Here is a 14,474-nt window from a genome sequence, read left to right on the forward strand (position 1 = left end):
TAAAATACAAAAAATTACAGTATCTTGCTTATAAATTTATGATCTTCAAGATGCATTTTTATACATATACCCTATTTCAAGAAGGTATCAAGAAACAAAAAAGGGAATAGGAAGAAGTGTTTTCCCTACTTGAGCACATTTTAGTATGTACAGGTTCCCTAGCAAAAGCATACATATATCTATCTATAAATTGCATGTCCTTACGTATATATACACACACATATACACACACACCCCCATATTAACTTTTCATCAATATTTTAGCTCTCTGGCTTGTTCAAACAGAGCTATGAAATGAATGCAAAATTTAGGTGTGAATAAAAGGGAAAGAAAAGAAAAACAAATTCTAAAGTATTTTCACTTTTGTATTTCTCCTAACACTTTTTAGTGTTACTACCTACAGGGCTGTAACAACAGAAGGCAGTTTTGCCCAGAGGCTGACAAGCTGAATATAGTTTTTGGGTTTATTTATTTATTTATGGCTTAAAGTGCTCAGCGGTTAAGTAGAACAACTCAAAGATCGTATTAATATCTCTCCCTGTCTAGCTGAATCTTATGGTGTATTTTCATTCTTAATAGGAAAATTATAGGGAGAGAATATCACATTTATTTCATTCTACATATTTGGAAACCTAGAGATAGCATGTTCAGCATATTGTTGTCATTATCCAACTGTGAAATACTATTAGGATGTTTTTAAATTATCTTGATTAGAAGTGACTGACTGCTAGAATAAGCTTGTTGAAAGTAAACTGAAATGTCCCTACATAAGGGCATGACCCCACATTACTCACTCTCAGTGTTTCCAGTGAAGTAAGAGAAAACCCACTGAGTCATACTGTTGCACCTAAGGCTGAAAAAACAAGTAGGAAACACCACACTGTGCAACTATGTTGGCCCACTGTATGTTTATAGCTTTGCAAAACAGGTACATCAGTGTCACTGAAGAATTCACATATTCACATCTTTCTCCCCACTTCTCCAGTTGCTGACATTGCTAATAGCATTGCCTTCAACTTACTAAAATAAAAAAAACCAAACCCCAAACATTTTTCATTCTTGGAAACACTTGTTTCGTGAACTTCTTGTTCAATTGGAAACACTAATGTGAACTGGACAATGAGAGAACATTTAGTATTTGTTAAAGGGTCCACCTGCCAAAAACCACAGTATCCAAGCCAGCTATATTTTCTGTACCCATGAAAAATTGCACACTTCTTACTGAACTGGAGGCTTTCCTTGCTGTAGCAAAGCCACTTGATAAGCTCCTGCCTCTCCACACTAAGCATGCATTTCACAAAAGTGATTTCCCCCACTCTGGTGGATATATCCACTGCAGTTAGCAGCAGGCAGGAGCACAAGCTGCTATTCATCTGAACAGAGTGGGCAGGCACACTGGAAGATTTCTTTTGTCTATTTGTTTTTCTGTTGAAACAAATGTTCACTATATATGGTTTTTGTTTCCCTGTTTGAGATTAACTGTAACATTATGAATGTAGCTAAAGATAGACCACTGTGTCAAGTTCATTTCTCCTACATCTTGCATTTACATCATTGTTTACTGGCAAAGCTGCCAATCTGTAAGCACCTGCGTGGCTCCGTCTGTTTTCTCTGCAAAATTCACCATATGAATGCAGCATATCATCCAATTTGATTTATCTACACCTATTTTTTTTCTTCTGATGTTTAAAGTACTGGTTTCGTACACCTACTGCTTGAATTCAATGACAACCAAGAAATGCTAAAGAGTGCTCAAAAGCTGCTAAAGATACCAAACGACCTTGAATGAAAAACTTATGAACTTAGCTAGAGTATTTCTTTTCTCTCTTTTCAAGTGCAAACTGTGGAGAATCACAGTACTACAGAAATACAGAAGACTTTGTCTTCTTTTATTGACTAGTTTGACAAAACCTAAACTGGAAAAGTTTCCACCAAATATCCCTTTTAATTAATTAGAAATAGACACTAGAGGTTGTGACTTGCTTCCTGCTCTATTGCCTGTTAACCTCCAGCCAAGGAGGTGCAGAAAGTATCCCTGTCCTCGGAGATATTCAAAACTCAAGGGACCAAGGCCCTGAGCAACCTGCTCTAACACCAAGGTTAGTCCCAATAGCAGCAGGGGGGGCTCAACAAGATGGAGGTTCCTACTGCGACTGTGGACAGGCAGATGGTCAGCCCCGGCCGATGTTTAACTAACAGGAAAACAACGCCAGTGAAATAGCTTCATATGGCAGACAGTGGAAGGGGAAAAACTGGTCAGTCTCCAGCTAGTGCTAGACTAATAACACCTTAATATGAAAAACTACTGGACACTGCAGATAGTAAAGGGAACATACAAAACCAAACAAATAAGAAAACCTTGCACAAACAAATAAGCCCAAGTAGACTTGCAAGGTTTTCTTACTTGCTTCTATATGCTATGCTGCATGTGACTCCTCAAAGAAAATGGATAATTTGACCATTTGAAAGTGGAAAGTAGTTTGAGTCAAGGTGTTTAAAATTGGATACTTTGGTTAAGATATTTTAACTTGAAAGATTAATTAATATTTGGAGAATGGAAGCTTTTTTTTTTTTAAAGGTTCAGTGCTCAGCTGCTCATTAAGCACCAAATTGCATCTTTGGTAATTGCTTGTAAAAGCTGAGAAAAATGGTCAACATTTCTGTAGTACAAGCGAGAGTACACTGCAAAGCAAGATACAAGATTATCTCATTTTGGAAAGGAAATAAGGAAAAAGTAATAGAGTGAGCAACACAGTATTTTTTAACTCTTCCACAGTTGAGTATAATCTTATCTTTATTTGTAGATTCCCTAGCTGAGGGATGAAGCACTGCACACACCAATGAAGTCCAACAGCTGTGAATTTACTGTAGGATTGAGATTAGGAGGAAAGGGACCCCAATCTCTCTCCACACCATATTCAACCGTTGTATGACATGGAAGGACCTTTCCTGCCATGCAGGTAACACCAGCCGTTGTGCAACTCCATTGAGTTCTAGCATGTACAAGGGGAACATGAAGTCAGGAGAGATGGAAGGGCACGCACAGGAGTGGGATCACTTAACAGGCATGGAAAGGTGAAGCAGCCTGCCCAGTGTCACATGTAGAAGCCCTATGTCCACGTTTCTAACAAAGCTTGAACTGCAAAGAGCTGAGAAGTATTTCCAAGACAGCAGAAATACAGAATTCAAACAAGGTACGGTTTTGATACAGCCAGACAACATTTCACATGCAAATGGTCTCAACCAAAGCTGATGCTTATACATATAAAATAATTCACATTTTCTTATAAGACATTTTGAAAAAATACTAATTCCTGCTTAACTATGAAATATTCTGTTCCAGAGGGATTTTTTGGCTATGAAAACAAAGTGACCTTTCATATTAACATTGATTCAAAATGATATTTTTATTTCATTTTGAAATGTCATTTTGTTTCTTTTTAACCAAACCAAAATGAAGCAACATTTTAACTTTAAATTCATTGAAAAGAACTGTCTGTATTTAAATGCCAAACTGAAATTAAAAAAATCACTTCTCATTAAATTATTTCTTTCCAGAACTTTAGAAGCATTTGTTTCTTACCTCAACAGGAAAGTGTTGTCCAAGACTTTCGTTTCAAAATTTATATCAGAAAATACTGCTTTTTCCAAGCACCAGTTGTTTTTATTGTAATTTAAATTTACGGATCAGAAGGACAAGAAGAGTGTTATTACCATTGCTACCTGTAATGTTCAATCCCCAAACTGTCAGTCTAATCTTTTTCACCTGCACTGAAATTCACTAAAAAAAAAATCCCAAAACAACTCCCCCTCCACCACCCTGCCTCACCTTTAATTCAAAGAGAAAGGAGAAATTCTAAAAATTTCTTCTGCATTTTGAGAAGTTAAAACTGTATTTCTTTTGCTGTCAAACTGATAAGTCTATTAAGGTTTATCTCACATGAAATTATGACCTCTCATGAAATATCACTTTCTTTTATGCCTTTTTTCTTATGTTCAGTACAAAAATAGCAAATAAATCAGAGTTTAACAGTGAAGCTACATCTGTAATGGTATTCCTTTTAAATACTCATCTTTCCTGTTCTTTGTATTTCATTTTACAGGAAATTTTTTTTCTTTTCTCAACTAATTGCTTATGCAGGAAAGATATGTATGTGGGTATGTGCATATGTGGATCTGTAATGTAACTGATGCAGAAGTTGAAGAAAGTTTTAGGATTTCAAAAAGTAACCTCATAATGGAGCAACCCCTAATGATGGGAGACCTTCACAGTGTTCCACTATCAAGCTAGGATTAAGATCAAAGTTCTTAGACAATTCAAATCCCTTTACCTTGAAGTATGCACCAAGTATTTTCTAGTTTGAGAAGGGTTCAAAGTCTCTACCTTACACTTAAGGTGTTGGATGCCTGAAAGCATAAAGCCAAACGATGGAATTTCTAAGTGCTGCAACTTTTGAGTCTGAGAATAGCAGCCTTGCCTCCTATGGCTTTGGGCAAAGGCTGAAGTATGACTGGTTGTCCTGGTTTCGGCTGGGATAGAGTTAATTTTCATCTTAGTAGCTGGTACAGTGCTGTGTTTTGGCTTCAGTGTGAGAATAATGTTGATGAACACTCTGATGTTTTTCTGATGTTTTAGTTGTTGCTAAGTAGCGCTTATCCTAAGCCAAGGATTTTTCAGTTTCCCATGCTCTGCCAGCAAGCAGGTGTGCAAGAAGCTGGGAGGGAGCAGAGCCGGGGCAGCTGACCCGAACTGGCCAAAGGGATATTCCATACCATGGAACGTCATGCCCAATATATAAACGAGGGAAGTTGGCCAGGAGGGGTGGATCGCTGGGGCATCGGTCAGCGGGTGGTGAGCAATTGCAGTGTGCATCACTGGGTTCTTTTCCTTCCCCCCTTCCTTTTTTTGTTATATTCCTTTTCATTACTATTATTATTAGCAGTATTAGTATTATTATATTTCATTATTACTATTGTTAATTTTATATTTGACTTTAGTTATTAAACTGTTCTTACCTCAATCCACGAGTTCTGCCTTCTTTCCCGATTCTCCTCCCCATCCCACTGGGAGCAGGGGGAGGGAGATGGGGAACGAGGGAGCGGCTGTGTGGTGCTTGGCTTCTGACTGGGGTTGAACCATGACACTGGTTTAATGCAAACTGGTTAATTTTTTTCAAAATCATTTGTAAACTTCCATACCACAAACAAATTGGACTGTTTCACTTTGGTTCATATTGCCCTCTCCTAGGAAAGGGCCACAAGCATTATTAATATTTTTTGAGAAATAAAAAGCTCAGGAAGACAGGGGTTGCTCTCTGTGTGTGCATGATGATGTTATTCTGTGATGCTGCAAAGAGAAGATTATGATTTTATCTCATGGAAAAAACAAGGAGAGAAAATGGATTATAAGAAGAGCTGGGGACGGAAGCAGGGAAAAAACCCACCAGTCCTGGAGAGCAAGCTCTGTAACAAAATGCTGTTGAGTTTCATTAAGCCAAAGTAAAAGCCAAGTGGGGAAAAAAGAGGAATTATCATAAAAGTATCCTAATATGTGTATGGGAACCAGCTACAGAAACAGGCTATTTTTCATAGCAAGTGCCAGCATCATTGCTGTCTCAACATTTCACAGCCCTGCTGCCGCTTCATGCTGCAGGATTAGGAAACATTGGTGCTGTAGTTCTTATAGCTCAATAACACTGCAGCTAAATCAAAATGATAACAAACACCACCTAACTGATAATTGTTCATGTTCACCAGGGAGGATGTGATCCGTTCTGAGCCATTATCACATCTTTCGCAGCCCCCTTTTGTTTAGCTCTGACAGGACTGGTCATAAGTGGTGTTAGCTCTTCATTTCCTTATTATTTCTCAAGGATTAAAGCAAATGCTCCTCACTTAATATTCCTTCTTCCCACACTTTTAATTATTCCTTTAAAATTATTAGTATTTTCTTTTATTAGGAAGCATTTCTATGGAGGTTAGTCATTGGAAATAATAGAAATCTTTCATTTTACGTAAAGAATCATGAAATTATGTCAGTCTTTTTAAGATGGGATTTTCATGAGATTTAATTCTAGAAATACAAGTCTTGCTGAAATGTATTCACTCTTAATGGTTTATAAACTGCCCATCAACTTGCACACGAAGATTCTTCTTCTTAAAAAGGTTGGAAGTGCAAACTTCATCCTGACTGAATAGTCTAAACCCAAAATTATTTTCGTAACTATGACCTGCAACTCTTCTTCTCCCTGGTAAAAGCATAAGACCCAAAACTGAAGGTAGCTGGGAAATTTTTGGCTCATATAAAAGAGTAGCAGACAAGCACTGCAGATGTGTTTTACTGGTAGCCTTATCCTAGAGAAACCAGGCTGCCGCCAGCTTTTCTGAGAGAAAGGAATCATTTTTTTCCTCTGTGTGATTAAAGGAAATGAGAAAGTACTAAACAACACTTGAGCTTCACATGCCATAGTTTGAGCAGATTCACCTACACCTTTACATCAATCATACTTCTAATTCACTTGCTTGTCAACACATGAAAATCCCGTCATAATGGGGTTCTTCCCTCCTTCCTGTTATTAAACTAGGAAATCGCTCACAAATAATGAGGGAAGCACTTCAGAATCAGACCAGCGAGCAACACTGATGAGGGCACTGACATTGGACAACTGGTGCAAGCCCTTGCTTGAACCTTCCTGTAACCTACGCAAGCATGTTAGACACTTGGCTACGTGAAGTAGGTCTGCCTTGATATATCCTGCTGGAAGCAGTTCTTTCGGTATAAAGAAATGTTCAGCAGAGGAGGAATATGAGCCTGGCTTCTAACTAGAAAATTTCCCAGACTCTCCTGCTGACCCCACATGTATTTGCACTGGAGAATTACATTACAGGGGCTGAAGCCAACAACATTAGATATCCTGCTTCAGGACACACATCACTACATCCTCCAGTAAATGCAGACAGGGCAGAAACAAGCCACATATCCCACTTCTGTAATGCACTTGCCACAGTACTTCTGTGTTAGCCCAGTGACAACTAAATCACAGTGATTGTACGTTTCAGGATAGGGTTTGGGTTTTGTTTTTGGTTTTTTTTAAGATCTTAACTCTGGTCCAGTTTAACATCCCTTGAAGTTAACAGTAAAATTAATAAGCTTGTCCCTACAGAAACAATGACTTTTTAGAAAATGGTATTTCCTGGAAATGGTATTTCATTAACTGATTTCTGTTGAATGGAGTTGCATCAATCCTGATGTTTTAAGATATTTTTAAACACAAAGATTAGCTAATGCTAAAACTGTCTTTTTTTTAATCCTGCCCTTTGAGTCTTTGTAATTTAAAGCCGATTTATTTCAAGTTTGAAAAATATCCAGTTTAAGATTGTAAACACAAAATCATTAACTGTTTTATGTAGTGGAAGGGTAAACATATCTATCTAAACAAACATCTGGACAAACAGGTGCTTCCTCATTCAATATTCTATTAATAATTCCACTTACTTCTCCATCCTGTTGATGCCAAACGATTTGTGAGGGATTTAAATCACAGTGGTATAAAGTGTCACTTGCTGATATCAACTTATATATCTGAAATATCCTAGGCATTTGAGTTTATCCTGTGTCTTGAGCTAAAGTTCTGTCAAATATTGTGAGCTAACTTCAGTCAATGTTGGAGAGACTTCAAATCAATACCTGAGTAATGCAGAGGTGTATCAGTCATTTAGGAGGTGATACTTTGTCATTTCAGACACAAAGTCTAGTCTCCAAGTTTCATACAGGTTGGTTTGGTTTGGGTCTGGTTTTTGTTTTTTTTTTAAGGCAGAAAATAGGATGCCAACTCTTGGGTCTGACAAAAATTTCCCCAGTTCATTTTGTCAGGAGGAGAGTGTTATTTGACCTAAGCATACTGGCCAAATACGAGTTGTAATAATTACATTCTCAGCTTCCTAAATTCTGAATGAAGCTTCAGCTGGATATACTGATCATCTGAGGGCACACAGCTGAACAGTTGCCACTTCTTACTCCAAAGGTGTCTGCACATCACCACTGTGTGAAGTGCCCCCTGTACATTTCTTACATATTTCTCAGAATTGTTATGTCTTGAAGCTTAGTCAATTAATTGTTTGTAATAGGAGATCATTGGATGAATGATGGTGTAGCAGCACTAACGACAAGGATGAATACCTATTGCTGGATTAGATTTATACACTTACTGGAACGAGAGTGAATACAAACCCTGTCACAAACATACTCAAGGCAGCAGAAAACGTACGTTTTCCTTGACTACTCACTTTGTATGAGAAGAAAAGTAACAAGACTTTTTTTTGTCGAACTAAACTGCAAGGAAAGCTCATTTGGAAGAGCAAGAAGATTGGTTTAAGTGCAATCAGTCTGAACCTTCACCCAAATGCAGTAATTCCAGATGGAAAAAGAGCTCCTTTACCGGCTATTTCAAATAAGAAAATATAAATGCTTTCCCCACTTCTTTCCCCACTTATGAAGAAAGGTGGTGATATTTTGCATACAATAGAGATCCTTAAAAAAGGCAAAACAAAACAAAACAGAACTGACAGCAAGGAAGATGGGCTAGTGAGTACCTACATGCTCATCTGAATCTTCTGTTTGGTCATCCCCAGGATTTATGTATACTAGACCTTACAGACAGATCTGTAAATAGACTGACCACAGGTAGTTATGTTTAATACCTAACTATAAAACCAACTCAGTTCTGTACTATTCTTCAGAAAACAGACCAAACATCTTAAGTTTTAGTGTTTTTCCAAGTGCATAAATACAATTCCCCAAAACTTCAAGTCAGGCACAGGGCCTAACTTTAAACACATTTTATTGCCAGAGTTACTAAACTTTTTTTGGGGGGGGGGGGGGGGGAGGCGGGGGGGAGATGCCATGTTTTTCATTTGCAGTGCATTCACTCATTGGATTGAGCTGAATCCTTTATGGACTATGGAGAGCATAGTTCAGACTAGTATGATTGATGGCAAACTGTTCATTAAAGATTAGGCCCACAGAATTGTACTTTGATATGAATCACAGAATCATAGAATAATTCTGATTGGAAGGACTTCAGGAGGTCATCCCCATCCACAACAGAATGCAGCTCTTACCACAGATTGTAGTACCAGTTACGACACTAGAATTAGTTGTGTTTTTTGAATAAATTGTCTCATTGTAATAGGAAGTGGGCATAAAAATAGAGTTCAGCAACTCAAGTCATCACACACATTCATTAAAAAAACCCACTTCTTTCTCCTAGACTGCCAAATTAAAAAAATAGAATCTTTGTTATCACCAGCAAACAAAAGATGAAAAAGCTGGACCCTCCAACTTACACAGCTAAAATGACTGGGTCTCTCTTAGGGTCAGCATTCAATTTTTCTATTTCTGAACACATGAAAAGTTTCTACAAATCCAGAAAATCCAGAAAATGCATTTTGACATCAAGCATTGTATCTATTAATCCTCTCCACATATTTCAATTGCAGCACTTTTGATTTAGTAGTAACATGCTATTTCTTACAAATATTTGCATTGTGAGAGAGCGACTGTCATCTTCTGACCTTTTCTATAATTCAGAGTCAATTTGCTAATGTATTGAAGTGCTGGTACATAGTTTTCAGGGGGTTGTTTTGGTTTTGTTGTTCAGCTTTGTCGGGTTTTTTTAAACCTGAAATGAGTTTACACAGTATGCACTTAAATGTTTTACGTTGAAATATGACGGCATGTATTTAGGAGAGGATAGTTCACCTCTGTAACCATAACTCCCTTTTAAGTTATGCATTTAAGAATTGCTCCCTTCCTGGAGAATTGTACATATGCTTCGTAGCTATTATGTCTGGGCTTCTGTGATCCCTGATGGCCACCGAACACTGAAGTTCAGCACTCCATTTATAAACAAAGAATAGTCAAAAGGCAGAGACACATACTGTTTCAGAATCTGATCTAGAATATATTCTTTTATGCTGTTTTTAAGAACTTGAAGCAGTACCTTCCTCCTCTCCTCAATTTTAACAGTTCATCAGTAGGAAAAAAAAAGAAAAAGAAGAAAAAAATAAATTGTTATAACCACAGATCCAATACATCCAAGTAATTCTATGAGTCAGAAGATGTAAGAATTCTTGTCCAAACTCAATTAAATAGGAAGTGGAGCAGTAGAAATTATCAGAATAGGTCAAACCAACCAAAGTACATCTGCTGGGTAGTTCTGTGCTGTGTAAAAGCTATCATTTATTTGCCTTACAGAAGAGGAATTCAAATAAGCATGAAGGCTACACACTCTAAGGCAGTTTTGTGGATGTGTCTTGTGTGTATACCAGTTGTTTCTCCTACTCAAACACATTCTCTTATGTCAAATAACTCAAGTAGTTGGATCTCTAGTATTTGGATTAAAGAATATATTCACTTTTTCATTTTTTCATAAGTGCCTTTTAAAAATTGAAAAACTAAATAAGAAAGGGAACATGAGTGTCAAAACGACAAGCACAACCCTTAAATCTGAAAGCATGGACAAATAGAACTCAGTCAGTTGCATAGTAATCCATTACTAATTTTCCTTCAAAGTTAGACACAAAATTCCTTTGTCAGCTTCTGGATCCACAGAACAAGAAAAGTAGTAAAATGGTAGATCCTGATGTACCAGTACTATTTCCACACTCGCATAATCCAGAAGCAGTATTTGTTGCTGAATCAGGACTAAGTGCAATAAAGGTATTCTACCCCAAGACATTAAGTTCATTACCCAAAAAACCAGAAGGCAAAATAAGACATAATTAGATAGACAGTGCTTTCAAACCCATCCTAAATATAAATAACATAATTTTTAGTAAAAAAATAAAGTTGGATGCAATGATCAGTGAACTAGAAACACAGCATGCTCCTCAAAAGAGAAAGGATGGGACATTGCTGAAAAATCCCTGTAGTAAGTTCTTTAAATGGCAACACATAGTGGAGTAACAAGTCTCCTGAACATTTTCCTTTTCCTCTGCAAATTCATTATTATATTTGGCTTGCTAGGGCAACATGCTCAATTTTGACACCACTAATGATGCCAAAAGCTTCACAGGATGAATAGAAGCACAAAAGGATAAAAAAAGGTAGATCTTGGAACTCCTGGATTTCACATACCACGTGCTGCTTGTGACTGTCTGAAACACCGACTGCAGAAAGATTTACAGCATTGCTCGTGAAGTTGCAGAATAAATTCAGAAAGCAGAGGAGACGGGAACAAAGGAATAAAAAGAATTAAAGTGCTGCTGAAAAGAAGACGGAACTGTTAAATGCAGTTACTGAAAATAAAAACCAGCTGAATGTGTCAGATTCCCGAGAACTACGTTTTATAATACAAGTTAAATATTCAGATATTCTTACCAGAAGGCGTGCTGTATTTGATGTACTCTGATGAGAACCAGCTAAGTTTTCTCCTGAAAGAACATAAAATGAAAAGTATGTCAGGAAAAGGCAGCTCAAAAATTTCCTGTCAAAACAGAAATGATTTAGATTGTTTATGTAGCATTAGTATGGATTCATTCAGGAATAAGTATTCTTAGTTATAACAATATAATACTCTTAATAACAGTCTTATTCTGGAACAGTATTTTTTTCACCAAGTTCATGTTAAGACAGTCATTTTCACAAGTGCAGAGCAGCTATTATGCCTGCTTATTTACTATTTCTACTACGGAGAGTCCAAGGTTCCAGCTGTGTGCACAGAGTACTGTGTGCTAATACCACACAGACATCAGACATAAGAAGGTATAAAATATTTGAGATATAAAATGTTTGTTAAAACTTAAGATAAATTCTCTAATGTAAAGAAAATGTAAGTGCAGAGAACTAAGGGGGGGTGGGGAGTGGAAATCACTAGGCCTGACTTAATCTGACAAGAATTTATATTTGTATTCTAAACCCTAATGGCTAGTTTAAAACACTTAATTCAGCATTAATGCAGGTATGAGTTTATGTGTTCCTGGTTATAGTATGCTGTGCAGCTATGCAATAAAACCCCCTCACTTAACACTTTTCTCTGTCAACCTGCAATTAGAACATCTTATAGAATAGTGAAGTGATTGGCAAGACACATTGGTGGGTTTGAGCACACTGTCATAAATTAATCTACCAGAATTTTCATATATTTTGCCCAATAGTTGCTTAAAAAGGAGGTTCAGGCACGAGGCTGTTTCATAGTGATCAGAAATTGACCTTTTGTCATTGTGTCCATCACTAGGTAGCAGCTTAGATTATGGGACGGCACATTTATTCTGTCATGCCAACATGTTTAATGAACCAGTCACATGTATTAATGGAGCATTATATTAGGGTTCAAGCACTGCCCTCACTAACACTGAGGCTGTTCTGTTGCTCCCTAAGAGAAGTCAGAAGCGAGCCCTTTGTGTTCATATTTCCCTTCTGCAGTAGCAGCCAATTCTTCTCAAGCCAAAGCCTTTTCTTATTTGATTGACTGCACTAACTCGATCAGGACACATGTCTCCTGTCAGACAGTTCTGTGACAAGCCACATGTGAAAGCCTCTGCTTAATGGCAAGTGCTAACTTTCTTCCACACACTAAAAGTAGAACAATTTTTATTTATTTTTAGAGAAAGGAATAACAGATGTCAGTTATATTTTTCGCTCAGTAACTGGGGATTCCTAAAGTCCATCTATGGCTAATCTTACCCCCACTCACTAATACATTTTTCACACCTTTGTGCAAGTCACTTGGACACGTTACAGGACCAACGGACTCTCACCCCAACCACCTGTTAAGCTGCTACTTTGCATTTCTACTAATTCTCTCTCCTGACTTAAGTCATCATTACTGATTAAACAGAAGAGAAATACAGTAACTGGTCTCTCATGAATGTCTTTCGCCTGTATACATAAAGATGAAATTTAAGATGAAGATACATGAGGGTTATTATAGTTGTTGACATTGCTACTCTTGGAGTCCTTTCATGTTCTAGTGCTATATTACATTGCACTGAACAGAAACTGTAACAGATTTACCACTTCGCAATCATTTTATTTTCATATATGACAGTATTAAGCAACAAGCCACACTATACATTAAATAGCATAATAATATAATAGGCAAGGTGTATGTTTTGAAGAAAACAGAGTATCCTTTAAATTTATCTGATGGCAGTTAGCTTTTGTTACTACTGCAGAAAACAAGACATTGTAGTATAGTAACTTACAGCACAAATTATTAAATAAAATTCAAAGTTAAAAAGGTTCCTGACATTGATACAATGTTTGAGCCCATAAACAACATTTCAAAGATACTTTTTAAGTTCACACTACTGACACACAGATGTAGTATTCAGAAGCAGTCTACATTTTATTATCTGGTACCAGATCTTTTTTTATGTACCTCGTTCTGGGTAAAGAGCAAAACCCTGAAAGCTTTATGATATTATATTTATTTGCAAACATTTTTCACACAAAGCTTTTGTAGCCTGAATGAATCTTCACTTTACAAATTAAGGAATATAAAGCCCTGGTTAAATTCATATTGAAAATACAACCTCAATACACAGAGAGTACAATAATTACAAATAGCTGTTATCTGATGTATCATTCACATCTCAGTTTTCAGATAAAACCTCTCCAGAAAAGATTAGATGAGGAAGTCTATACTCTAGTTACAAATAAATCCAGAGGTGTTTTTCATGGTCTAACTATAAAGGCAAATAATTTATTGGAATTATTCAAGGAGAAGATATCAAATCAGCCAAAAACTAAATACATATTCTTCAATCATTAGCATTCCTAAATTTCTATCATTAATGAGTTCAACAACATGAGGATAAGTGTGGTATTTCTTACCCTAAAAGAATAGTCTAACTTTGGAAAAGAAATCCAGTCTCCAAATATATATTTTGTTCTTCCAAGCTCTTTAGGACCCCTCACACATTTGGGTAGGTGTGGAAAATACAAAAGATCACTATTTCTTTTGACATACTACTTAGTAGAGTCTTATTGTTAATAGATTATTTTATTCAAGCACAGCATAATTATTTTTCAATCTGTTGAAGCAGAGAAATAACTATTTTTTGTGTTGGAGTTAAAAGTGACAGGAAAGCCTGCTTTTGTGCAGCTTCAGTGGGGTGGAATGCACTAAAAGAATTAAGAAACTCTGAAATACTCAGTAGCTTCAGATTTCTAACAGCTGCATGTATACTGTAATTAGAATCTAAACTAAAAGTGATATACACATGAAAACACAGCATGACATGCACCAAAAATGAAAATTATAATAAGATGTGCTTTACAGTCATTAATAAGTTTTCTAACAAATTAGTGCTAAAAGCCACACCATCTCTTCTGAACATCCAGCTAGCTTGCTTATGTAAGTAATTTCAAAATATAAACACACTATTCACAGAATCCATACAAAACTGACTACTTCCCAGACAAACACAACAGAAAGATGAAAACTTCCTATTTTTCCTCAGAGACATGC

At 36.7% G+C, this 14,474-nt stretch overlaps 1 long non-coding RNA gene across 1 annotated transcript in view; it reads right to left on the bottom strand.

Moving 5' to 3' along the window:
* The window catches only part of LOC127022027 (uncharacterized), a 126,524-nt gene that overhangs the window by 72,979 nt on the left and 39,071 nt on the right, over window positions 1–14,474 (bottom strand). Inside the window, exon 2 of the long non-coding RNA XR_007767285.1 lies at window positions 11,381–11,433. This is a non-coding gene — a long non-coding RNA (uncharacterized LOC127022027). The remainder of the gene's footprint in view (window positions 1–11,380; window positions 11,434–14,474) is intronic.

The sequence above is a fragment of the Gymnogyps californianus genome, chromosome 14, assembly GCF_018139145.2.
Source record: "Gymnogyps californianus isolate 813 chromosome 14, ASM1813914v2, whole genome shotgun sequence".
In the NCBI taxonomy this organism is placed as follows: domain Eukaryota; kingdom Metazoa; phylum Chordata; class Aves; order Accipitriformes; family Cathartidae; genus Gymnogyps; species Gymnogyps californianus.